This window comes from Lissotriton vulgaris, chromosome 3_1 (genome assembly GCF_964263255.1).
Source record: "Lissotriton vulgaris chromosome 3_1, aLisVul1.2, whole genome shotgun sequence".
Lineage (NCBI taxonomy): Eukaryota > Metazoa > Chordata > Amphibia > Caudata > Salamandridae > Lissotriton > Lissotriton vulgaris.
The window spans coordinates 1,250,909,307-1,250,937,202 of record NC_141689.1 but is presented as its reverse complement, the minus strand read 5'-3'; the positions used below and the strand labels follow the sequence as shown (position 1 = coordinate 1,250,937,202).

General features: G+C 42.5%; 1 protein-coding gene across 5 annotated transcripts in view; it reads left to right on the top strand.

Moving 5' to 3' along the window:
- SLC4A4 (solute carrier family 4 member 4) overlaps nucleotides 1-27,896 on the top strand; it is a 710,971-nt gene that overhangs the window by 400,772 nt on the left and 282,303 nt on the right. The gene's annotated exons all lie outside the window — the stretch shown is intronic.

The window sequence follows — 27,896 nt, the reverse complement described above, 5'->3', positions numbered from 1 at the left end:
TTTGCTAGGAACTAAAAGGCTGCCGGAATCGGTCTTTGGGGATCTGTAGCTGCCTCCCCCCCCCCCTAATCCGGGACCCTCCGAATTGGACCTGTGGGGGTACCAATGGGTCCTCTCTTTCCAACCATGCACAGTGTGGCAGAAACCAGGGGGTGCCCACCACAGGGTGCCCGATTTTCCACAGTCACCCCTTTCTTCATGCAAACCTGCATACGTGTTCGGTACACAGGCTCCCATTGAAGTCAATGGGAGTCTGACCGAATTGTATCTGAATACAGTGAAAGGCATCGTACTCGTTCGATTGGACTCCCCCGATCCGAGTTCTACGGATTGCTTTTCGGCCCGAGTCTTTCGGTATGCTTTCTGAACGAGATCAGAATCGGGCCCTTAGAAGGGGTGCAAATATCCAGATTATAACCTGATAGTCTATGTGGAAAAAGTACCAAATTACAAGTATCAAGCGTGCTACTGAAGAGAATTAGGGAAAGTTCACAAGAGAAACATTGTGCAACTTTGCACATCCATATGATGTTACTTACGCCTTATGTTGGATTATATATTCAACAAATGTTACTTTGTGATAGATTACAAATCACATGATGTCATTGCTTAGCTACAGCCACATTCTTCCAATCATAGAACAGACAATTGAATAAACTGCTTTCGGAATCTCAGGAAATTAAGGGTACCCTCACTAGACTTGATCTCCCCTCTTTCCCAAAGGAGCAATGTGCATGTCTCCCTGAGGTTTCAATGAGCACATCACCGGTAATCATCTTTATGGGAGACAGCCCCAACCACACTGTCCTTAGAAATCGATTCTTTCAATCCTTGCTAACATGCCATGATCACCTAATGTCCACTGACCAAAATGGAATTTGTGCTTCTTCTGTGCTATGAATGTAAAACTTTCAATAAAGAATAATAAAAAAATGTAAACAAGTGAATTATTCAATTTATTACGATTGTTGAGTATGGAAATCAAGGCTTCAAGTGGCTCAAGATGCCCCTGCTGTCCCTCAATAATGGTAATAAGCAGTGATATCTCAAGTCGGTTGCTCTGTACTATAGTAATAACCCATTTGCTCTGTAAGAATAAACCTGTACATTTTTGCTTATAAGTACTCTGTTCCAAATAACTTTTGGTATTTGGCCATATTTATTGTCACTAGCATTGTATAAATATTGTTAGCAGTGACAACAGAAGATTTATACCAGTATAACGCTGCTTTCCAAAGTTAGTTGGTGAGTGAGGTGGCCTGCCCTTCTCATAGGAGCTAGAGAGCCTCCCTTATGTGTGCACCTCAAAACGGGTCTTCAGTGCGCTAGCGGAATGTTAGGTATTTTTATGGGACCCAATGTGAGCATCAGAAGGAACCAGTCTGTTGTCCATGGCTACTCACTGTCCACTGGTTCAAAGGTTGAACTGAAGCTGAACATTGCTTTCACACTGGATACTATGCCTCCTGGGGTGAAAAATAGCATTACTTGAATGAAGCCTCGTGTAATAACACTTTTCAAGAGAGTCAAGATTACACACACAACGCATAACATTCCCATCCAAAAGGGGGAACAGTTGAATGGTTTGAGGAGAACACAGATTTGAGCTTGGTTCTCTCACTCTAACACCTTCTCTCATAGGCTAGTATGCTGAGAAGAGAGCACATAATTTCTTGTAAGGGGTGGGCCACAGAGTATGTCATAAAGTGAAGTACCCCTCACCACTCCCCCCATACACGTATGCACAGAGGCCCTCCAGTGGCCTCTTTATCTGATCTCCAATTGGAGCACTTTGTGGGTTTGGAATTTCTGGTGCAGGTGGGTGGACTGAGTCAGGTACAAAATAAGTAGTTCTGGTAACTGTAGTCCACCCTCCATTGTCTTCCAAGGGCTGCACGCTGGAGCACCTGCTTTTGTGGTTTGATGGTCAGGTGTAACTTATGGAAATTCGGAGGCTCCACCTAAGTCTGGAGTTAGCATCCAGATTGGGTGCTTTGGACTTTTGAGTGCACCTGCTACCCCTGACTGCGGATGCTTTGGATTCTCATTTTAAACTATACAAAACTGAAGTATTCACCCCGCACCTATCCTCATTAAATCCTCGTGGCCAGTTCGCTTAGGAAGGCTTTACCTGAAAAGTGCCACCATTTCAATGCCAAGCCTTCTTAATATTTAAAACTTTGCGCCTTTTTGTGCCAGTCTGCCGTGTTTTATCTTTGTCTTCAGAATATTCTGACGTCCCCCTGTCTGCATCTCATAGTAAGAGGCAGTTTGTCCAGTCCAAGTCAACACGGCTCCTGAAGGCAGCTCGCCAATGCTTTCGGAAGTTGGCTGCACAAATCAATGTCAAATGATAATGTTTCTGCTTTCCACTTTTCATCATCATGTTCTTCATTAAGTTGCATGCACAAATATGATTTTTTAAATGTAATATTTACAAATCAGGAAGCACAGGTAGGAGGCTTCCTGATTTGCAAACATTAAATTCAAAACAGAAAGAGCATCTGTACTATTTCCCTGGGGAAGAATGCCTTTGATTCTCACGTCAGAAGAGACATACAGTTGTTGGATTCACTGCTCGTGTGCATCAGAATGTCACACTGCCCACACCACGTTCCAGGCGCCACTGCGTTTTGCAAAACGTTTCAAACTTTTTTTTTCTCTTAGACTGGTTGATTTTCTACCATAATTGCTCAATATTTCTTGAGTTAATTTCTGTTACAGTGTCCTTACTTTCTTTTTAGCTTCATTGGTGCAAAGATGTCTCTGGGTTTACGTTGTGTTTATAAATATTTCATTAATTCAGTCATTCACTTTTAGCGCCGGTCTCAGCAGGCCTAATGTGCAAGGTCCAGATCCTGAAACAACATAGCTCACGAAATTAAAACATAGTTGCAAAACATTATGAAACATTATTTAACACAGTTCTAAAAGTCTGAGTGCGCCAATTCAGAGAATTGAAAAGCAGATTAATGACGTTAAGGAGAGAGGATCAGCCAGGAATTGGCAAATTGCTGGATTGAAGCAGTTCAATATGGCTCCTTCTCTACTCGTGTTCTCATTAGTGGTGTCTTCGTGCATGACTTTAGGTCTGGTAGTTTGAGGTGTAGCTGGTTAGAAGCAGCCTTGTAGTCAGGTGGAGGCCACAAAGTGGTGATATTGGTGCCAGGCAAACAAGTGTACACCTGGGAGCTACCTGGAAGCGTGACGTCCATAAAGTCACCCTCATAACAGAGATTGCACTTTTAAAGGGCATATGTGCATGCTGCTATGTTAGTGATTCATTTCATGTTTGCCTGTGTAAATTACGGTGTTGAATCCGAACTACGTGTATGGGTGTATGACAACCGCAATTGTACCAGACAGGACTGTGGGTCATTTATTGTATGGCAGGCCTGGATCCAGGGTTCAAGTCCCAAAAAAAGAAGTGGGGTGGACTAACTTAATAGGCAGTATGCAAGTGACATCATGGCGCGCAATATCACGGCACATGACATCACACATGACATCACAGGAATTGATATCATAGACAGTGGCATCACAAGCCACGACTTTACAGGAAGTGGCATCACAATAAGTGACATCAGATCTAAAGCCCTCACATACATGTTTAGCAGGTCTATCATGTTTACGTTTGAGTGCATTGCGAGGATAATAACACAGTGAGATATGGAAGATGATATGTGACTTCTACACGTTGCAATCCCCCAGTTTTATGTAACACATCCTGTATATTCATTTACAACTTATATATTTATTGCACATGTAATATGTACATGTTGATGCAATTCAATGGCGAAATTAGTGGGGAGAATTGTACTGAGACGTCTCTCTGAGTGGACACGGGACAACAACATCATGTCTATTACTCAATATGGTTTTTGTAACGGCCCTTCGACCATAACACAATGTTTAAATCTTTTTCTGATACTTAGTAAATATACTATTGCACAAAAGGGCACAGTTCACCTGGCCTTCATGGACCTTTCCTCAGCTTTCGACTGTGCAAACAGGGGGAAGCTGTGGGGGTCCATGAAGGATAAGGGAGTAGACAATGGTATAATAAACTTTTTGGTCGACCTCCATAGTAATACAAGTGCAAATATAAGGTATTGCCAAGACCTGTCAGTAACTGATGATTTTAGAACAGGGAAGGGGGTGCGGCAAGGCTGCATATTAGCCCCTTTCCTTTTTAATTTTTACATAAATGAGCTGGATAGCGTTTTACAGGAGGTGAAAGCAGACAGTCCAAGAGTGGGGAAAAAAAGTATCCCTGTCCTGTTATACGCAGATGATGCGGTGTTGTTAGCAAGAACTGAAAAAGGTCTTCAATTACTACTTAACGCATTTAAAAAGTTCATGGAAGATAGAGATCTGTTAGTGAACAACGCTAAATCGTACATTATGCAAGTTGGGAAACAGCCAAAGAGACAATATATCTTCAAACTTGATAAGGCAGTAATACCGCTTTCTAACACATTCTCCTATCTCGGAGTTCTTTTTGACTCTAAATTATCATGGGGCCCACAACTTGCGAAGAAAAGATGTGATGTGACTAGGGTTAATGCCTCCATTTTCAACTTCGCTTCAAAACTTGGCAAAAAGCCCACGGCTGCTATGATAAAACTATATGATGCAAAATCTGTAGCAACCGCAGCCTATGGGAGTGAGCTTTGGGGTTACATGGCTCGGGATCAACTTCAAATCACAGAAAATTCTTTCTACAAACGGCTTCTGTGTGTCACGGCCTCCACCTCCAACTTTGCAGTTCACGAGGAATTAGGAGTGGGGTATTTGAGCGATATCCTGTCCCTACAGCCTCTGTTATGTTAGTTGAAAATGTGGTTATGCGAAGATATTCCCCTAACACATTTAATTGTTAATGATTTTATGGCTCATGATAACGCGTTGGGCACTCCATGGATGAAGTATTTAAAAACCTGCTTCTTTGAGATGGGTCGTCCTGATCTGTTTGATCATCCGTCAGGAATTGGAAAGGGGGACATTGATCTAGTCAAGCAGACCTTTTTTCTGCATAAGAAGGCTGTGAGGGAGGATGTTGAGTTACAAAAAGTAAGTGTAAGGAAATTTATTATGGTTAAAACCTGTCTTACAACTGAGCCTTACCTACTCGGCACTCTTAGCACTCACGACAAGTTCCTATTACTAAGATTCAGATTTAATCTGTTTCAACATCTGCTCATCAGACCCAAAAAGGAGAGTTTCTGTAAAAACCCAATATCCTGTGGCTGCGACGGAAAGTCTCCACAGGATATGTTGCATTTTATGTTTTTATGCAGATTTTATGAATTCCCACGTAAACGCTTTTTAATTGCTCTTTTAAAAAAAATGAATTTTAATCAGATACGACCAGCCTTTTTATATTTTCAATTGCTGGACAGTGATAGTGTTACAATGCATGCATATATTGTAAACAGGGACTGAACAAAGTGAAAACTGCCTATTCTAAGTATGTGTGTAGTGCTAACAAGGTGTGAGCCTTTGTTTCCCCTCTGCTTTATTTGCATCAGGTGTGATGCTCCTGACTGCTCCCAGCCAGAGACCCCTCAAATTCGGCCTTTTTTATGGGCCCAGCAGTAGTCTTAAATAAGATTTCCCCGCCCCCGCCTGCACGTTGTTGCTTGTTGCAGATGGAAAGCATGAATACACAAAAAACCCGGTCTCTGAGGCAATTTAATTTATAAACGGAGTGTGTATATCACTATGGTTTTTCTACTCTGCGTAGTGTATGTATCCTTACAAAACCTTACACTACAAAACCCACATTTCTTATTTTCTTATACAGTGGTTTTGTAACAATTTTTTGCCTACTTTTAAAAACTTTCTCAACAGACGTCCCCAAGAAGGTAAAAATAGTGACTGAAATATGACTTTTAAGTAATTCTCAATACATTCAGTTCACCAAAAACCACCAACTCCATGTGAAAAAAATGTGTAGAGGACAAAATGACCCCTCACGGGCGCACCACCACTGGGGTAACTGGTAGGTACTCTCCAGATAAGCCCACTATTCTCATCATTGGCGGTCATTTTGTCCCAAAGAAAAAGTGTCCAAACAAACATAAAAATGTGTAAGTGCAGAAAAGTGTCAGACAATAGCACTCCACGATTGTGACAAAAAGTGATTAAAATTGGCAGCCACACTTGTATTTCAAATACTTTATAAGTTACTAAGTGTGTACTGTCAAATTAAAAATTAGTGATGAGCTGGTTGCTAACCATGCATACCAATGCTACATGCCAACATGTTTCTTTGCCATGAAATTTTCTGCAAATTCTTCCGGGCCAGACATTTCGTCACAGCACCAGTGTTTGACACACCATTCTAGTCGACCTCACTCAGCTTATGTCTCTCATACAAGCTTGTGAGGGAAAGAACGAAGAACAAAACTCCTCTTGTGAGTCCTCCTTTTGATTGACCCTTCAGTCGTTACATCAATCAGCCGGGGCCTCACGGAGCGTGGCGTCTCCTCCAGCCGATTGACGTAACGAATTTGCCGCTATTGATATGTCTAGCAATCTTGGCCACTTTAACCTTCTCCTCTACATTGGTCATTGTTAAAGTGATCGATTGTGGCCTTATTTGATGTATCTCGTTCCTGCTTCACCGTTTCTCTGGCAAGAGCTGTGTTTGTGTTTTAGCCAAGGCATGGTGCCAGCATGCAGAGGTAGCCAGAAACCACTGTGGCTGCTTCAGCGGTGTTGAGGTGAGGGACCTTGGGCCTTGTGATCTTCGGCATAGTCTTTCCTGTCTTCTTACTCTTTTGTCCCACTCCCTTGTTTCTAGCAGGTAGCCACCAGGAAAGGTGGGTCAGGCTTCAGTCTTACAGTGATTGGACTCCTAAGAGAGTGTCAGCGTGAAAACTTACAGAACTCAGGAAAAGCTCTAGTCTTTCAACTCGTACGATGTCGCAAGATTGCAGTCTTCATTCGGATCAGTCCACCGCTGAATGGATTCTGCATAACCCACTGAATAAAGCCTTTTATCAAGTGGAACTCCAGTAGTAGTCCCCAAGAGAAATATACTTATTTAGCGTAAAATTCCACAGTACCATAGATAGGTTGGATCTGGTGTCCTCTGCCCTTGAGGAGAGCTGTGACACGGTGCAAAACCCTGGTGCAAGCAGCAGACAGGGTTGAATCACAGTTCAGTTTGAAATAGTGTAAGCCCTTAGAGCTCGATTCACAGCATTTTTCCCCATGATTAGGAGTAACTTATGGAACATATGGAAGTATGTTCCATAAGCAGGTGTAACTTATGGAAATTCAAAGGTCCTACCTAAGTGTGGAGTAAGTCAGAGCTACCCAAAGAAAAATCGCTTGTGAGTTAGACCCTAAGGCCATTAAAACACTCTACTTTTTGGATTTGCCTGTAGTGCTGTTTCTTTGGTATTAGAAAATCATCATGTAATCATAAAGAACCTCACACAAGACGAGTAACATTGCATGTATGCACCCAGCAGTAGTCCCTGGCCCAAGGATGACATATAGAAGTACTTCGGCTTGGTGCCCACATAGCATTTACCATTCAATCATGAGTGGCTATTTTTTTCCATTCCTTAGCTGGTATTGCACCAATTCCATTATTGAAAACTCATCTCTTGCCATTCTGTAGTTGATGTAGACCAGGAAACATTTGCATATGGATCTGGGCAGACCTTTCTGCTTTCAGGGACTCATGCCTTGGTTACGTTTGGCCCATAAGATCCTTTGTCTATATAAACAGATAAGCGCTTAACAAAAGCTGTTTTTTTGCAGTTCCCTATTTTCATTTAGCAGGAACAGATCCAAAAATTTGATTTTTTTGTCAGACTGAATCAAATATGCTTCATTATACTCTAGTGGAAAGCTCTGTTGGACAAGGCCCTCCTTAGCATCACCCAAGAACGCCACCATTGACACCTGCTCTGATTTTGTCATATGTTGAAATATTGCCTTTGTCTATCTGCATCTGGATTAGTGCATACTTTTTGTTGATGCACCACTGTCTGCTAAAGACCAAGATCAGCTTGCAGTATTTGTGCAGGGGGTCGATCCCACGAGCCTTAATACATCTCTTTGCTTCCTTTCTGCAGTAGGCCCTATATCTCTCTAGTGTAGATTAGACCTGCTTTGGATTTGGCATGATGAACTTTAAAGTCCTCGCCCCAACCCGCACCCCAGAATCAAGCACATCAGGCAGCGACACAAATAGTGCACAACATCTATTCACCCAGAAGAGGTAAAATGAATCAAAATGTGCGCGGACCATGTGATCGTGACCATTTGCTAGTGCTTTTCTGTTGGCGGCATCACCACTACTTAGGTGTTAACATCTTCACAAGCATCAACGTAAATGTAGAAAATGCACTTGTGTTTTTCCAGGCGTACAAGCACAAGCATTGAGAGATGACAGCTAAAAAAGAGGACTCACTGAGTAGCACACCATAAGAGGGACTAGTTCAAGTCGAAAGAGTAGGCAGTGGGTAGTAGACACTAGAAGACTCCCAACTAAAGAGCTGGCCTAACACCTGAAAACATAGACGCCTACATGAATGGCTGCCTTCTGTGTCGTGTCTTCAGAATGTGGCCCTTGGAGAGTGAGGCATCAGCGCAGCACTCTAATCGTTAAACTGAACAACCTAGAGAAGAGAGCGAGAGAGACCAGAAGGAGCTTGGGCTTTTACCTCTCTGCGTCCGCCTCCGCTCTTGCGTGTGGGGCCCTCCTCTCCATTGCTCTTTACTGCAGTCCACCCCAGTGATGCAACGCAAAATGGCGGGGTCCTCCTGCAGAATGTAAGGTGGTGCCCTTGAGTATTCCATATCTCACATCTATTCGTTGATCCTGGTCTGAATGGGGGCCCCCTTAAAGGATTCAGAATGTCCCCGTGGAACTGCAGGGGCTTGTATTACGCCCCAACTCCGCCCAACGCACTTCCTCTCATAGGTGGAACCGACCACTGGGGACTTGCCCTCTGCGCTCCTGACCATGGACTGGCCATGTCTGGCTCAGTCGTGGCCAAGTCACAGGTTGTGCCCATTCACCAAAAGCAAATCATTGACATCTGCACAATGTTCCCAAAGGCTAAGCGTGTTATTGAATTGACCTGAAGGTATTTCTGTTTTTAAATATTTACTGATATCTAACAAGCTCATTAATGCACGCCAATAGACCAATTAGCCCCAAAGCATTTACAAAACAGCATGTAAAATGCCTTTAACTGCCCTCAATACCTGGTAAATGCGAGGTAATTACAAGCGGCTATAATTGCTACACTTTAATCACGGCCTTTTAACATGCCCCAGCCCCCTACCTCCCCATTAATGGTTTGCTCCTGTTAATGGATTGTTGTTTAACCAGCGCCTGGTCAGAGTGAGGCTCAGCTGGCCCTGCAGCAAGGGCGGCTCCTTCTCAGCCCTCACAGCGATGCTCAGGTGCGCACAACTGGACCGCCAAGTGCTTTATATGGACTCAAGATGGCGGCCCTGAAATTAGCACCTGCCACGGCCTGTAATTTTAGCAATGAACCTCTATCACTGAGAAATTGAAGAGGTGCAGGCCATGTATATGAAACAATAACACAACGACACTGGACTGAGTAATAAAGGCACAGCTTTGCTCCCTTTGGCTACTCAATGTTTGGAGAGTGTCACTGAGAGTCATTCTAGAAAAGCATTTTTTTTCTTCTAATTTTATCACAAACGTAGCCTGAGATTAGAAATGTAATCACTTTAAAAGTTTAAGGACGTGAAACACTTCAGATTTCAAGTTTGTGGGGAGAAGTTTACAGATACTGTGGCCACGTTCTGACAACTGGGGAACATTTGGTGCAGAAATAGCCAAGGGGGGAAATAATGTTAATGTGCGGTATCAGATCAGTTCATGCACCTAATTTAGAGTTTCTCTGTGCAGCAGAAATATAATGTTTTCGTAGCGTTTGCTAGAGGTGGGTGAGAGAACTACTTAACTGGCTGAGTCGAGCTAGAGCCGAGCCAGGCGTCTGGTTTGGCCCCTACGACCCCATGCAAGCAAAGCTCTGAAAATGGTTGCCATGGAAGTCATGCAACAAACATCACGTAAAATATATAAAATAAAGTCTCCTCAAAATTCAATCAAGTGTATTCTTTAACATCCAGAGGGTTTAACCTTAATACGTCACATTATATCACTGGACTATGAGATACTTATTAAAAGTGGTTGTTTTTAAACATGACCTTAGAACCATTCCGTATGTTTCTGGACAGCTCGTGTTCTGAACTCACGTGTTTGAAGGTGCTTTCATGTGTGAAAAAAGTAGTAAAGGGTGAATCAGTGAAATTAAATATCTATATAAGATCATACAATTGGGTTAAATGAGAAAGCCGGTTTTATTCCCAGGTTTTCTGGCTTCACTTAGTACAACTCAGTCTTTAAATGGGTACCGCTCTCTCTCTTTTTTACCTCAAATGTTAGGACATTGATTTTAATGGTTTGGTCATAAGGATAGATAGAGCATGGGTGAAGGGAGAAGCCACATGAAAGCTCGGCTCTTTTTAAGCTCGAGGGTCCAAGAGGAATTCGAGCTGAGCTAGAGCCAGGCATCTGCTTGGGGCCTGTCTCGAGCTATCAGTGGCTCGCCCAGCTCTCATGTTTGCAGCGATCTTACTGAATGCGATTTCTCTCTTAACACTGTTTTGAATAAACAAGTTCTACGAGGTACCTCGAAGATTTTATGTGGGAAGAAATATGGGGCCGAGCACAGTGTGCCCAGGACCTTGACATTCGAAATCAGTCCCAAACATCATTTGCGCCTGATGTCATTGTCAGCTTGACTTTCGGACCAGGCCGACATTTTTCTTTTTTTTGGTGTGGTAATATCTTTTAAACATTTTCTCATTCACAACCAGGGGAAAAGTATACTATTCGTAGGGACACTATTCACGTTTTACTTGTAGAGTCTGGAATATGCAGATGTTTACTTTCAGTGAGCATGTCTCTGTTGCTTTTCAGAAGAACAAAGTATTCGATTGGGAGGTGGGGGGAGTTGTCCAAACCATCCAAAGCGCTTTCGCTGCTTGTACTGCATTGTAGATTATCACAATTTGAAGTTGAACGCAGGTAAAAGCAGCACATTAAACTCAAAGGTTACCGTTTTCCTAATTCTTTTTAGTTTTAGATATTAAACAGTGTTTTTAAATGGCTTCCTCTTGTTTATGACATCAGCTGGCGAATTGGCTCCACCCCTTCCCTGATCTCTCTGTGGTCAGTAGGTCTTCTGGTCGATCCCTCGTTGAATGCCAAGTAACCATGACACAATCTCAGAGGTGGCTAAGGTACAAGTGACAGCCCATCATCTGAGTGGACAATACATACAACGTTCAGTCTTGGGAAATGGTTCACAGTTGGTTTAAAACATCAGTGTTTTGAGTAGGGGAGGAGGAGGACTGTTTTATGCTAATCTCCCCTTTAAAGTACACAATTATAACGAAGCTACATGTGTCAAATATTTCAGATAAGTACGGATGGCAAATTAATTTTTTCAAAGGTGTTTGGGGGCATGTCCTTACAACACATAGACAAAAACGTCCAATAGCATGCTTTGTTTTTTGACAATTTATAGGCAGTGCTTAATTTGTAAAAGAATAAGTGCATGGGAGCCAAACTTTGTCATCTTCAGGAGCTAATTACTGGTCCTGCTGAATGTCAGGGTTGACGAGTACCAAGGCAGTCTAGTCTTCATTCCACCTCATGCCTCTTTCTTTCACCACTCAATACTTACTGTTAGTTTCATCTCTGCTTTCTTCCTTTGCAGCTGTTTCCCCATCTTTCAATCAATCAATCAGCGGTTTATAGAGCGCATTACTCACCCGTGAGGCTTTCAAGGCACTGGAGTGGGGGAGCAGTAAGGGGGGGAGGCGGCAGCTCTGGGTCAGTCACAGAGCCAGATCTTGAGGTCTCTCCTGAACGTGTGCAGGGTCGGGGAGCTTCTAATGTTCAACGGGAGCTCATTCCAGGTTCTCGCTGCGATGTAGGCGAAAGCTCTCCTTCTCCCTTTTCTGCCTTTCTCTCTTGCTTAAATTCTGATGATGATGAATAAAGTCCTAGTCCCCAAAACGAGGTTTAATGTGCCTCACCGGTAACCACTGGCTCATTAAGCACTGCATTCATACAATTCAAACAATATGAGTGTGACGATCACCCTCACTGAAGGTCAGATTTAAGCAGCATACATTATTACCCCTGGGGTTTGAAGGAAGCCTAGCCCCCCAACACTCTTCACCAGGTCAGTTTCCATTGGTCCTAGAGCAAATAAGTGCTTTGGAAATGCAATGCAAGTGACTTTTTTAACTGACTTGTTTCTCTGTCTTATTGTTTGCCGTTTTTTAATTATGCGCTTGGAAGGTTTTATTTTTAGTGGGTTGTTTTTTTTACCTGTTACAAATGCTCTTTGACATGCATGTTTGTAAGGTATCATGATGCCTTCTTGAGTGGACGCCAGTTAACATCCTAAAATAAAACCCTTTATTTCAATCATCGGCTCTTTATGAAAGTAATATAGTTTTCTTCAATATATGCAAGTAATATTTGTACGAACAGAATACACTTGGTTTGGAGTAGTAAATAATTGTAATGACGACTGTCATTTACTTCAAACTTTTAGACAAGGTCCTAGTGAAGCACCCTGCAAAAAAAGTCCCTTTTCATGTTGCTGGGTTTTAGACAGTGCAAAATCTATGTGCTTTGACTCCTAAAGCATATAGAAATTGGCTAATCCCTGATTGGCTTATTTAACTCTTCCTGTAAGACCATAGTATATCTTGTAGAAACTACACCCATGGCATGAAAAGTTAAACTCCACCGGTGTACTGCAGCATCTCTTGTGCCATTGACTACAATGTCAGAGAAAATAAGGCTTCCGGCCTTCCCTGTATAGCCTGACAGCAGCAGTTTGAATCCTGCTGCCCAGATCTGTCAAAATCATCCTTTTTACAGGTATGAAACCTAATTTTTATTATTAAGTCGCCAGTAAACACATATTGCTGCCATCAAAGTAGAGTTAATAATATTTAAAATGGTAATGTGTGATTTTAGAAATGTAATGTTCCCCCTTTGGCTAAGCCAAAACAACTTCGTCACTGGTGAGGCTGCAACTGGCACAAAGGGACGGTCAAGGTACAGATTGTATGCTTTAATCTATAACTTTTGACCCGTACTAGCAACAGACTCCATTCAAAGACTTATCCAATCTAATGTTGAGGTTGGATTTTTAATAAATATATGGGAAATGCAACTTTTAGAAAGTTACCTTGATCCTGCTTGAAGCTGCTAGAGGCTATTTTAAATTATATCTCCAGCAACTGTCCTGAGTATATTTGGTCGCAATGAAGTGTGAAAGAGGTGTGAAAACTGTTCCCAGAGCATAGACAAAGGCCTGGGTATGTGGAGGTAAGACCAGTTACAGTTAATGCAGGAACTTGGGTACACACAAAATGTTACCCTATTGGTAAGGAAAGAGCCAAGAGTTATCCCCCACCCACTAGCTGGTGCCAGGCATAAATGTGGCACCTCAAGGCAGCATGGTTAGAACACGTTCTGGACCTTTGGAAGAATGGAAGAAGAACCCCACCTGATGTTTGATACCCATGAAGAGACCTGAAGGGCTGCTCCTGCTCCCACTTGCACCCAGGACAGACAAGTGGACTCCAAGGGTCAGCTGACTGACCTCCTGTGTGCATACAGGGATACAACAAGTTGCAGGAGGCTTTTTTCCTTAAATGAGCAGGTGACCAGTATTAAACTGGACCTGGAAGAAAGGAAAGACTGAAACTTTCCTTGAAGAAACAGCCCCTGCAGACCTTCCTTGGAATGGTCAGGATATTAAGCTTTGTTCATTTGGTGGCAGCCCTATATTTCAAAGTGGGGGGTATTTTATTTTTCTGGCTACTCCCTTGCCATTCGGTATCTGTCTAAGTCTGCATTAGCAAACTTTGCAGGAACGTCTTGATAAAATTACAAAATTGTGAAAAACTTTTAAATACTCAAGTGTTTTAGTAACCCTATGGGAATAAAGCCGGGCATGGAAAGTTTCTTTTTGACAGCTATCTTCTCTGAAAGCATTTTGGAGAAAAAGCTGTTTTTTTTACCGAGAAGTTCACTAAGCACACTCTCAGTCACAGCAAATGATAAATTGCCTTTGGAAGATTGGATCACGCTGAATAGGTTTCTGTGGCGGTTTAGCTGTTGCCAGAAGGGTGAGAGGAAGAGCAAGCAGTTTCTTGTGTTACTGGGAGCCACATGGACAAAAGAAGCGAGCACAGCCTTCAGGACTGCTTCCTGTTGCATAGGAACTAATCAAGAGGCCATGTTTGCATGATTTCATCAGAAACCATTGATGCTGGAACGGTCTCACTCAGAACCAGTGGGCGCGGGGCTGCTCTCGATAGAGCGTAGCTCTTAGAGAATACATGCTGAAGAAACTGTTCCTTTATGGATGAATAGAAGCCCTAGTCCAAAAGCTGAACAAAACTAAAAAACAATGATGGGTAAAATGCTTGAACTAATCTCTGTCACGAGTTACTACTCGGACTGGAATTCCAATCCACCATTTTTTTAAAAGAAGAAACACAGTCTGAAGTTGCTTATATTTCCACCTGGGGGGGACCTGGCTGACAGTTCAGCTGGGATGTTCCTATAAGAGAAGGGCCAATGTCTGATTGGCATATGGGTGGTCTTTGTTTGGAGTGGGTGAAAAATTAATGAATAGAATTCTGGTCAATTGCCAGTGGCTAAGATTAATTCAAGCTTGCCACCAATCACCTTGTTGATTGGTTCAAGTCCAAGAGCAAGCAGTGGTCCAGTATTGTGGCCTCAAGTCGGGGTTTTATATCAAGACCGAGTGAAATGATAAACATAGTGATTTACACATTACCCTTTAAGCTACCAGCCTGAAACAAGGATACTGTGACTCACTTTACTGACCAGGGCACTACATGGGCAAAGGCTCTGCCACATGATCCTAGAATTAAAGTTGAAAGTAAACATATCCAAGTCAATATCATATGTACTTAGTTAGAACTGTTTGAGAAATGGCACATCATAGAGCTGTATATCTCAATTATTACATCTTGAAGAAACTTTTTCTTAGTAAAAAGTGCATTGATTCCTCACTGATTGACACACATTAGAGCTTTGCTGGTCCAGTCTCTGTGTGCACCTGGTTTACTTTGAAAGCTGTAGCATTGCCTCGTTGTATTTCCTTGGGTGACACATGCAAATCACACACATCTGAGCCATCCACAGTAGAGTAAATCCAGGGAGATGGATTGTTTCAAACCATGCACATAGGGCTGGATCGCTCTCCTTTAGGGTCACAGTCATGCTCTGATGCATGTTCTTTCCCATGCATGTTAATACCTCCAAAACATTGCTAAGTTACAGATATTAGTTAAAGGAGGAAGTCAATTATCGAAGAGGTTTATGGTTAAATGAAAGAAACTGATGATTTCTGTCTGTAGTTGCAGTCACTAAATACTGGATCTGCAGTAGTCTGACTGCGTACATTGACGATTCTCTACTGTTAACTGTAGTAAACATAAAGACGAATGCAAAATACCTATATAACCCTGTAATCATCTGATTGCATTTCCTGTCCTAAATCAATTAGTCAATCGACAAGTCAATCAAAGTAACAATCAGTTCATGGTTTTGTCAGATTCAAGCCTCATCGTTCACTGCACCCATACAGTCAAACAATAAGAAAAAAGACAGTACATGCAACTAACCCTGTAGAAGAAATGTCTATTACAATCATAAGGTGTAGCAAATAAAAACAGAAACAAGCACTCCCCTCTTGGTCTTCCAGCAACACAACTACTAGATATTCCTCCCCTGGGATCTTGACCACAGGATATTAGAGGCTTGAAGGCGCGCCTTAGTAACGTGTAGAGGTTAAGCACCCACAGTCAGCCTTACAGGCGCAATCAGTAGCTGGTGCATTCTTGGCTGCTGAGGAAATATGCTTGCGACTCTACTGAAATCAATTCCTAGAGGCAGGCCAGGTTGTTATACAGAGTCTTGCGCATCTCTTACAGACAGAGGCAAATAGAATATGCTTAAACCGGGCCCTGGCGAGCAGGACCATGGCCTTGTGGTGTAGAAGTAAGTTCACATGTTTGTATCTAGATATATGTTATGAGCATATGATGAGATGAGCTGGCCCAATGTAATTCACTTTTTACAAATGAACAATCGTACCGCACACCATCTGATATTCCAGAAAGTCCCGAATTCAAGTTTGAGAGATCAGTTTCCAACAGCAAATGTATGTCCGTCCCCAAAACAAAGCTGCCACTCAATATCGGTCATTCATCATTCCATATTGTCCGAGACAAACAGAGTCCACACTGTGTAGTTTCTCCAATTGGATATTAATTTATTTTTTCGTGTTTGTTACATCCATAAAAAAAAGACTGACAATATGCCAACACGTGTTTCGTCTTTCCTTAGACTTTGTCAAGGCAATTGGCAAAGACGATCGTTGTTCTATTGTTCATCAATTGGCACGACCCACTCGTACTTTTGGTTGAATATAGTCCACAGCCTTCTCGCAAGATTATTCTACAATATCTTCCTGGGCACCCGCAATCCGTGTCCCAGTAGTTCTCCTGTTGTAAATTCTATCTTATAATAAGTGTTGGTTAGTCTCTCAAGGGCAACACCATCTGCTATCAAGTCTCTGGTGCCCCCAACTTATAAAGGGAATAGTCGAAAATGTCCTATAGGCTGTATCCAAATTGTATGTTTCTTGTTTAATCAATGTGATTAAGCACCTGCGATTTTTCTGGGCGGGAGCACTTCCCATTCAACTCAATTTCATAATATCACTCTCAAAATTATATACAAATTGTTTGTGTCCTATCAATTGAACGGTTACTGCTTACAAGAATAACGGAGACGCCGGTATGGAACCTTGATACGTTCCAACCCATAAATCACGCGTGGTGTGTCCTTCAGTTCGTCCCCACTTTCCTGGCCGCTTTGTGGTAATTCACCTAGCTGCCAGAGTCATCTCATTTACTTTTAAAATGACCTCCTTTGTGTGCACTCAATGGCAATCAATCAATTAATCGATCGAAAATAAGTTTATTTCGGATTGATACCCATAAAACCAGTTTGTTTAGAAAAAGGAAACATTTATGATTCGTAAGTGATCATTACTAGAAAATATTTTTTAAATCACTATGGGAAAGCACAATAAAAAAACTAAATATATATAACAACAAGGCAGTAAAACAAACAGTACTACTTGTATCCAGGGCCGAATTGGGAACAGCAACCAGCTCTCGCAGATTGCTGCTCGACCGGCCGTGGGAGTGAGGGGGGAGCTAGTAAGAAGCACCGCTCCCGCTTTTGTTACAGGTGGCCGAAATTGCTGCAAAACCAGCCCCCATGGCCACAAAACTGGTCCCACCGGGAGACGCCTGGTGCCCAAGATGGCCAGTCCAGCCCTGCTTGTATCACCTGTGGATAAATAGTCATGGTTTGCTGTGTTTTCTGCTTTTTTTCCGTTAGAGGTAGAAATGCTTCCATCCCTCCCAATACCGACTCCTTATGGGAAAGATTCAAGCTTTTCTTAGAAAAAATAAGGAGAGCACATAAATAAAGTGTATTTTATTGTCCTGCATATAATTGCAAAGCAAGCTTTCAGAACAATTTCCTCCATCCTTACATCTAGCTGTAAAGACTGCTAATAACAAACTGCTGAAGCGAAATTGATCAAACTAAGATCATCCGTTTTATCTTGCTAGAATTCAAAATAACATACGTTTTTAGTAAGGGAGAATTTGAATAATAATTCTCCCAAGGTGGAACCATGCAGACTAGATGTCTGCTCAGAAGTAAGAAATCTTTCTGAAAGTTATGGAAGATACATGAAGTTGCAAGTTGTGGGTTGACCTATACATTTTCATAGCCCAAAGATGATGGGTATTGCTCACCTACGAAAACAAATATAAGTTCTATACTCTGAGGCCTCTCAAAAGATCCCTTATAGTGATCTTTTAAGGATGCAAAGTGTTGGAGGCCCAGGTTTGTACCCAAAACATAATCAGTCTTCGACAATCTAAGTAGCTATGTAATCCAAGGCCATTTCAAACTTTGGTGTGCAAATATTCCCAACTAGTGCCAAAATGTATGAAGTGACTCCATATTTTTAATTTGTTTAACTCGTGGTTTTGTCCAAGGTTCTTCATGATTTACATTTTTTTTATCTGGTGTATTTTTTTGTACTGTCTTTGTCATGGTTGAGTTGGAAAAGTACAAGCTGTTAGTGGTTTTTTAAACCCATGCCTTCTGTCCTACTAGTGTACAAGAATTCCCATGGTGTTATTTATACATGCCTTTGTTTAAATAATGGCAATGATAAGACCTACTCAACACTTTCCACTGGCTCTGGTTTAATTAGACTGTTTACTCGGAAAGTAATGCATTGCCTTTGGACTTTAAATATTGGTTTAATTAATTTGTAGAGGATTAGATTTTGGCCAAGTATTGAGAGAGAGAGAGAGAGAGAGAGAGAGAGAGAGAGAGAGAGAGAGAGTAAGGACGTCCTTCACTACTTAGGTCCTGATTACTTGTCTGGCGGTTCGAGGACTGCCAGACTCCCTGTGGCGGAGCAGTGGCAGTCCAGCCAGCACCGCACCAGCGGTCTGACCGCCCCATTACGAGTTGGGCAGTCGGACCACCTTTGCACTGCCGCAACTGCACTTTTCACTGGCTCTGGTTTAAGGAGACTATTTACTGGGTAAGGACATGCATTGCCTTTGGAAGCGAAATAATGGTTACGTTCTTTTGATGAGGATTTGATCAAGCCTGAATATTGAGAGAGAGAGAAAGGAAGACCTTCACTACTTAGTCTCAATGCAGTGCTCAATTTAGACCAGTGCTTGCAGGTGGACATCTCAGGCACTCATGTTTGGGGGCAGGGACTTATTTGTCAACATCACGCTTTGATCCATAACAGGAGAGAGATAAAAGCAGAAAAAGGAAAAGGAGGAGGTGGAGGAAGAGAAAGTCGGGAAAACAGTGACAAATTGAATAAGTTGCAGTGAAAAAGAACCTGCAAGAGTAAGAGAAGGAGACAGGGTCTATTCGATGGGGGATGAAAGGGGCAAGAGGTGGAGTCAAGACTAGACAGCCTTAGTAGTTGGCATCCTGACTTTCACCTGTGCTGGCAGCAGCTATCAGAGAAAAATCTTGGGTCACAGCACTTATTCTTTTACAACGTAAGTTCTGGCTACAGATACACAAGCACCGGTTCTTAGTCTAAAGCCCTGATGTCTGCTTTTTTTCATACAATAGCCAGATGGTTTTCTTAGGACCAATCTTGTGTAGATCAAAATCCTCTAATATGTATAGATGACAGCAGGAGATGAACAGACAAGTTATCAAACAAGGCTTGTGAAACTATCCACAAGTACTTAAGAGCAACACTACAGTATTAAACTATATACTGTTGCTTTTTTAGGTCAAGTAAGTCAGGTGGTAATACAGGATGATATAGAGAATTATTTTAAAAATATGTAGTTAACAGTTAAAATAGATGTGACTCTTATTTCACACAAAATTACCTATATCTTAGTAGAACAGTATTTGATACATATTTTTTTAGCTAGATCTTTTTTCTTGTTCTTCTGTAAGCATGGGGATATGAGGGGTGCATTTGGATCTAGAAACAGAAATATCTACAAAGATTAAAGATTGATAACCATTCAGAGCTTCTTCCAGTAAGCACTTTTCAATCACAGACCTCGCACATTTCGGAGTGAGCTTAGAACTTTGGAAGGGTGTGTGAAAGAAATTTAAAATGCGTGCATGACTATCTGTGGAGTTGAATTTATTGGAATTACTCCTCAAACACTACTATATATATATAGTCCCTACTGGCTGTTGCCCGTACGTAGTTATAGTTAGGCTGTAGTTTCTATAGGAAAATCGATATTTCATTTGCCAATAACTTTGGGGTTGTTTGACGAATACTCGTGACATTTTCAAAACTAGTTCATTCATACATAACCATGTGGACTGCCACCCCTCAGGGCCGGCTCATACTATTTCACTAATAGCCAACTCCTGGGACATAGCTGTTTGCTGTGGCTTGGCGGGAGCTTTACTGCTCCTGTAAAGCCACAGCAAATGCTCCGCTTCCAGCAAGCTAGAGCTTTGAAAATACTCTTCCTGGCTGAAAGTGGAGCAGAATTACTTTTAGATGGCGGGAGTTGCATGTTTAGCAGCTCCCTATAACTAAAATCAATGCAGGCTGCCGCAGGAGGCAGGGAGCCGGCAAGGACCACCAGTGCATTGTGGTCCAGGTGGACTCTGCGTGCCCTGGAGTCAGCCAGCAGACATGGACCAGGCCAGGCCCTGCGGGATTGGGTCCCTGGGACCGAAATTGGCTGCGGAGGGGGCCATACAGGCATGGCAAGCAAGACACAAATCTTGTCATCAAAATAAAACAAGTATCGGCAATGCCAATAGGTCTTAGCTTTAACTGGCTTTGAGAAAGCTTTTTTTTCAATTGCACGTGTGTGTTTATGTGTCAAGATGCATGCATAAGTATGGCTGTCAAACCTTTTACGGGTGTTCTGTTATAGAACACCCATTTTAAAGATGGCATCCGATGTGCATACATGCATCGTGATGCATGCGTAATGGGTACCATGAAACGTACTCCATAATGCATGCGCACAAGTGTGTTGTGACTTTGTGACACAGGCCGTCATTTTTAATTTACTGATCTAACATGCTGACAACTATTTTATATACAATTTTGAAAAACAACAGCGTTTCCTCCACCAGCCAAGCATCTCCCTGTATTGCAAGACGTACAGGCCATGTTGTTGGTTGACTAACCTAGCTCTCAAGGAAGAAGAAATAACCAAGATTTCAGATATCAGTGCATTTTGTAGTTATGAGATTAGTAATGTAGAAGAAAGGGGCAATGTAGAGTATCATTTTGTACCACACAACTAAACGGATGACTAATTTCAAGGAGTTGCTTTGCTACTGAACACCAGTGTCCCGATGCCACTAGTTTTCAGCAATTCATTATAAAAAGATTACCTATCTCTCAAGTTACTCTATGTGCAGTAGTCTCAAACTTCTTGGTAGAGTTGTAAAAAAATCCAAACAAATACATGTATTAACAAATGGGAAGATTTTCAAAGAAAATGTCAGTCTCAGTTCTTTTAGTCACACCTGCAAACAAGCATTGGTAACCGAAACGTTTGGCCCAAATAGAGAAACCAAATCCAGCAGGGAGAAAGAAGGTCAGGGGGCCACTACGGTGTATTTGGATAGTTACCTGATCATCAAAAAGTTCTCCAGTCCTGTTCTGAACTATACATCACAACATCCATAGATTTGAATGAAGTGGTTCTGATGCTGAGGGGGCATGAAATGGAGGATGCCCAAGCATGCCCTGGGTGCTTTGCGATCAATGGGGATGTTCTTGTGGTTGCTCCTCGGTCCACGGGTCAGGTTGGGTGACTTTGGCTACAGAGGTCGGGGTCCCTCCAAGTACTATTTGAACCAGTAGAAGGCCAGATGGTGCTGGGCTGTTGGTCTCTGTCTACAGTGGGTCCAGTGGTATCCTTTGATGGATGCTTGTGTCCCTCTTGGGAGACCAATCTGGCCTCAGGCAACACTCCCATATCCGGCAGACTTGGTGCAACTTTGAGCCATCAAGTTTTGGTCTCTTGGAGTGCCCAGTGGCAGTCAAATGTGATTCTCCAGAAGTAATTACTGCTTTGCCAAATTGGGCTACTTCAGCTTTGATGATCCTGGTTCCAGGGGGTCAACCGACCGACCCTTTGTGTTACTTCTTTGGTCTGGGGCTTGGGAGCGACTTTCCTGTTGTCACTAGCCCAAGGTGCGGTACTTGCAGTACAGCAGACAGTGCAGCTTCTCTTTCTAAGGTCCAGGGGTCGGTAAGACAGTCCTTTGTTCCTTTCTCCAGTTTCATAGTGATCTGAGTTCAGGGTGCCAAATGTGCCATATTTATATCAAGAAATGCCCTGCAGGGATGATGGGGGCATGAGCCAATCGGCTATCAGGACCCCTCCCCCCGACAACCTTCGGCTATGTACAGTTCCTAGCAATCCCAGAGTGCCCTATCTTGTCCACTCCCAAGAAGTCTCAACCCTTCCTTTCATGTTAGGAGCTTGGTAGCCCACCCTGGAGGCGTGGCTGCCAGTGGGCTACATGCCTATGGAAAAATTAGTTTGGACACTGACCTCCCCTTTCTCGTCCCGCCACCAACCTCTCTACCTGAGCAAAGGGGCAACTCTTCAGGAGTGTGATCGACATTTGCCTACCAAAGGCGGCATTGCCTTTGAAGCTCGCCTTTTGGGCCAACACCCTGAGTGGCTTCCTGCTAGGGGGAGGTAACACTTCTCCTTGTAGCAGGCTTCTTCTGTTCTAGAGCCTGGGAGTCATTCGCACAACTCCCATGGAGGACAGAAGGAAGTCTAATGGTCAACAGCTGTGTGAGGCCACTGGACAAACTATGCAACAAAGTGGCAACTTTCTAAAACTTGCCTTTCCTAAAAAGCTACATTAAATTCAACTTGAGCATCAAGTTGACCTTAATGCCATGACTGATTTGATACCTCGAAGTATCAGTTTTAGTAGTCCATTTGGATGTTAGCCATGCTGAGGGTTTGAGCTGGTAACTTGGTGTTAGCCAACGAGACTACTAACTTTTCCACAGCAGTATGACAATTTGAGTGTTTTGCTGTTAGGGAATATTACAAATATATCTCCTGCTTAATAAAATACACCTCCCTGCCTTAGGGCTCGGTAGGCCTTTCTTAGGGTAGACTTGCATATATTGTTTAGGGAAGTGGAGGCTTTGCCATTGGTTTAAATGGCATAGTCGAACTAGCAGTTTTACATCTGCTCTTCCAGGCTGCAGTGGCAGGTTGGGATCCATTTTATACTTTGTCACACTCAGGGTGGCACAGCCCGGGCGGACACTCAGCCTTACATGCCCTGGGTACCATCTACTAGGGACTTATAAGTAAGTCAGTCTATGCCAATTGGGGATAGCCAATTCAACACACCATTTGGAATGAGTTCGAACACTGGTCTTGAGGTCTGGTTCACAGGCCTCGGTGCACTCTTTAGATTAAAAAATTATCAGCATCACTCCAAAATTGTGGGGGTGATCATGCAAAAGGAGGCATTTCCTTACACTAAGTAAGTAAATGTGTGTCACAGCAACAGTTAGCTCCATCTTTGTAGACAACAGCACCTTGCGTTCTGCAACTAGATGTTTATATGCTTATCAATGCAAAAATTGGCAAATAAATTGAGAACAAGCAAAGTGCTGTGTCAAGAATGTCTCGAACAGAGGAAGGTGTCACATTTGGCGTGGGCCTTCTTGGCGGCTGCAAAGGACCCTTGCAATGACTGTTGATAAATTTGCATTGATTGCTTTATCTAGGAAGAAAACGTAGAAGAAGCCTTTTTAGTTAAAGGCTTGGGAATAGGCACCCATTCAGTCTTTGATGCCGGATGTGCGAAATCAGCATCCTCTAATAATTCTGCGGCTGGAAAATTTATGGTAAACTCCATTCCCTTGTACATATTTTTATTTTTTATTTTTTGTAAGGCACCCATGCTGCAGAGCAGTAGCAGACATATGTGAATGAGAGGAAGTCAGACTAACGAATCTTAACAGGAAACAAAAAATTGGCATAAGGGGTCAATCTTCTGTTTTTGCAGAAAGATAAGATGTTGTTAGCCTAGTGAAGGTGCAAAGGAAGAGACTTCCAAAAGGAGGAGCCTTTGTTTGTTTGCAAATCGTTTCAGATTTACATTGCACAGTGAGAGAGACGGTCAGGGCCAGACTGGGAACAGCAACCAGCCACGCAGATTGCTGCTCGACTGGCCCTGTTTGTGTTGGGGGGGGGGGGGTGGGGGGCAACAAGAAGCACTGCTCCCGCTGTTGTTACAGGGGGCCAATATTGAAGCACTGTTGCAAAACGGCCCCCTGTGAAAAAACAGTCCCCCATGAACACAACACCTCTCCGGCCCACCGGGGAAATTGCAAATAAGAAAAGTCTAATAAGAGTTGTGGCTGTGAAGTCTTCGGAACATGAAATGGAATTTTTTACTGTGGCTAAAAGAAAAGGATTTCAAAAATAGTTTATGTATGTGATGGTTGAATTATGGGTTTTATTTTAGAGGATAATTGAATGTATTAAATGGAATTATTGTCTGAACTTTATTTATGGACTACCGTCTAAATAAACACATTTTATTAAATTAATTGAACTGTAAAGAGCTGGGTTTGATTTTTCTTCACTTCCTCCTCTAACCTGGCTTCTGGTTAGGTTACTGAGCTGAAAAGCGTCACCACCCAAGCAGGCTCATATCTTCATACATGTTGTCATGTTGTGAGCCTGCACACAATGTATATGGCTTGCAAATGTCTGAATGGAGCTTAAATGTTAAGCACTCCTCAGACGTGCGCAATTCACAGAACCGTGATGATGTCCCCTTCCATATGCTGATGACACGCGCACATAGACAATTAAAATTAAAATACTTGAAGTGACAGATCTGTCACTTTATTTGTTTTAATTTCTGCTGCTGCAGCTGCAATAGCAAATTTTCATGACTATATGTTTGGTGGTGAGGCAGCGCTCCAGCACCCCTATCCACCAGCCACCACTGCATTTAGAAATCAATTATTTGTTGAACAGGTAGTCAGAAAAGTGGTTTCAGAGGCGTGGTGATGTGATCTGAACCCTATAAGTGGAGGATGAGGTGAGCAGCGTAATTTGGGGCTTTCTGTAGTCTGGTTAAATGTATTTCTGAGCGGTCAACGTAAACTGCATTGCAATACTCAATGCGACAGAGGGCAACAGCTATGATAAGGGAAACTTGATCTTGAGTCAGCAGTAGATGGAGGATCCCTCCCTGGTGGCGGAGGTGAAAGAACATATGTTTGACAGCAGAATTGACCTGGTAGGGAAAGTAGAACTCCTTGTCAGAAATAACTCCAAAGTTTACGACAGAGTTAGATGGTCCCTGTTTTTTAGGACAAATAAAAACATCCAGGTTTTAGTACCATTAAGACATTGTTCAACGTACAACTTTGGATTGATGAGGGCCATCGATGAAGCTGAGCTCGTTTTCAGAGTTTGTATGGATTTTGAAATGTATTTTGGGTGTCGTCGGCGTGCATGTGATAACCAATGTCAATGCAGTTAAGGATTTCTGCGAGAGGGGATAAGTAGGTAATGTAGACAGCAGTGGAAAGGAAGAAACCTTGGGCAACCACAGGTCAGGTTGGTTGGGAAAATCGGAGCCATTGGAGGACACCATGCCTTATACTTAAAAATGTATTCTTTATTCATTTTCTCCTTCATGACATCCCTCTACATTTGCCTTAACTTTGGGAAACTTATTTTCATTTTCATCCTCAGAGTATAGCCCATTAAGCTGTTTAATGGTCTTTTAGTGCATTCTACTGTATGGAAGTTGACATTCCTGATGTTTTACACAACATACTGCTGCCAAACAGCTGTGAAGCAGGCAGGTCAGCCGTGGCCCGTGCAGGTATGAGCGGTGGGGCGCTGGGGCCGGGTTGAGGGGGATTCGACAGACGACCACAAGGGAAAAATAAATAATCAATTTTCCCTCGTCGTCTTTCGAAATACGCCCCACCAGGCCCCACCGCTCGTACCTGCAGGGGCCGTGGCTGAGGCAGGTTGATACATACCTGCCTCTGATCTATGGGGGTCCAACTTAGGTGCACGAGTTTCAGATCGGCGCCATATTTAGAGCGACCTTCACATGGAATAATCATAATTAAAATGAATATGAGTGATAATCAGGTCAATATTAATATTAATAATAATCATAACTGCATTTTATGTAGTGCTACACACCCCACTACTGACTGCTGTTTCAAAGCACTGTAAATACCAGGTGTTTCTTTTACCCAATTTGATGCTACTCCAGAGGTCTTCAAATCGGGGGTGGGTCCCCTCGGGGGTGGCAGGATGAATTGATTTCAGAGGGGAAGGTGGACACCAGCCAATGGGGGGTGCATCGTTCTAAAAACAGTGCTCAGTTTTATTGGAAAAAGAGAGGTGGTGAACCACTCTGTAATATTCCATCAATATCCACTTTTGTCTCACACGTCCCTACTGGGAATAGGAGTTAAAGACGGGGAAACCTTTTCTGACCAAGGGTCACTTTGTAGACACATGTATGCATCAGGCATTCCAGGCTGCCCATAGCAAGGTAACGATCATGTATTTGATTGTGCTTTTAAAAAAGGATAACTGGATATAACTGCAATGTTTGAATTGTAAATATGTCCAGAGAGAAAGTTACAAAACAATTGCGAAAAAATATGTTTGTCATTCTGGGTGGGGTAATTTAGTTGCACAAGGGGCGTGGCATTAAAAAGTCTGAAGATCACTGTGCTATTTGATGGTTCTGCTTGAAATTTGAAAAATACTGGCACATTTTTAACATCATGCTCTGAGTTCTTCTTCCAGCGCCGAGCATATAAAAACATGTTTGTATAATTTCATGCTTCATTAATACTGTGAGGCTTGGGATCAGGGAAAATATCCACTATGCTCTAGATTGCATTTTGGCCTTTTAGGGGGCTTGACATTGGCCTGGGACTCCACCATTAACGCAAATTACTACAAATGTTGGTCTTCAAGAAAACCATCTTCAGGTCCAATATTTCTAAATTCAGATTTCTGGTATAAAAATGGTTAATTCGTGTGCGACACTTGCTTCTGTCATAATATTTAATTTACTATAACCATATCTGACCACTTTTGTATAAAGATGAACACATAGGCACATTTGGATTATGAATGTGGGGGAAAATGTTGATCCCAGACAACCAGTAGTTTTTGTAGTGATTGGAATTCTGGGTTTCCACTGTTCCAGAAACAGATTTTGGCCTGTCAAACCTACTGAAATGTATTGGACTCATTGGAGGAAAAAGTTTGGGAAAATGTTAATACACGTGGAAATTGGTGCGGTGAACGCTATTTCTAGATGCAATTCCCCCTTTTCTCCCCACACAAACTCATTTTACCTCACCCAGTAAATGCCTCACCCCGGTGTAACCGTAAACAAGGCATGTGTTAGGAATAGGATGGAAAGTCTCAAACATGGTCTGATTTATTCATTAAACGTTGAGCTTTAATCACTGAGGTGTTGCATGTAATTGATAAACCAACTCTATAGCATGTTTCTAGTTTAGTTTATTTCTGCAGATGGAGTGTTTTTCTTCTAAAGTTTTGCAAATATATGCGTGCACTTTTTGTTGAAATCTGAGAACAAAATTAAGAAACGAAATTAGCTCAAAAATGTAGGGCTGCCATTAAAAACGGTGTTTTTTCCTAGTCTCAGCTCATTCTCAAAAGCTTTGGGATTATGTGTGCGCGAGGGATTAGTAACAAGATGTAAAAATGTGAATATATTAGAAAACTAGTCTCAGCAGCCTGCAGACTGGATTGACCAGGCAGTGTCCCAGAGCCACTGATGGGAGGTTATGGTTAGGGGAGGGTTGTGGTGCTTGAAGCCCAACTTGAGACGCGGTGGGCCTCTAGGTTTCACTGTGTGTGCTAATAACACCCGGGGCCTCAGCCTGCCACCTGAATGTGATGAGTTCTTTTAGTACGCCCTGCTCACCTTGAGGATTAACGCACAATTATGTACTCATTGCTAAATAAAGTACACGGAAAGCCCATAAAATCTCATTAGTCGGTAAAACGATGGCAGGAGCTCGTTGTACGAAGAGGAGGAGGATACGAGGGGTGTGACCCGCCTTGTTTGTTAATGAGGTCGAGGACATTCATTGTTACTGAGCTGG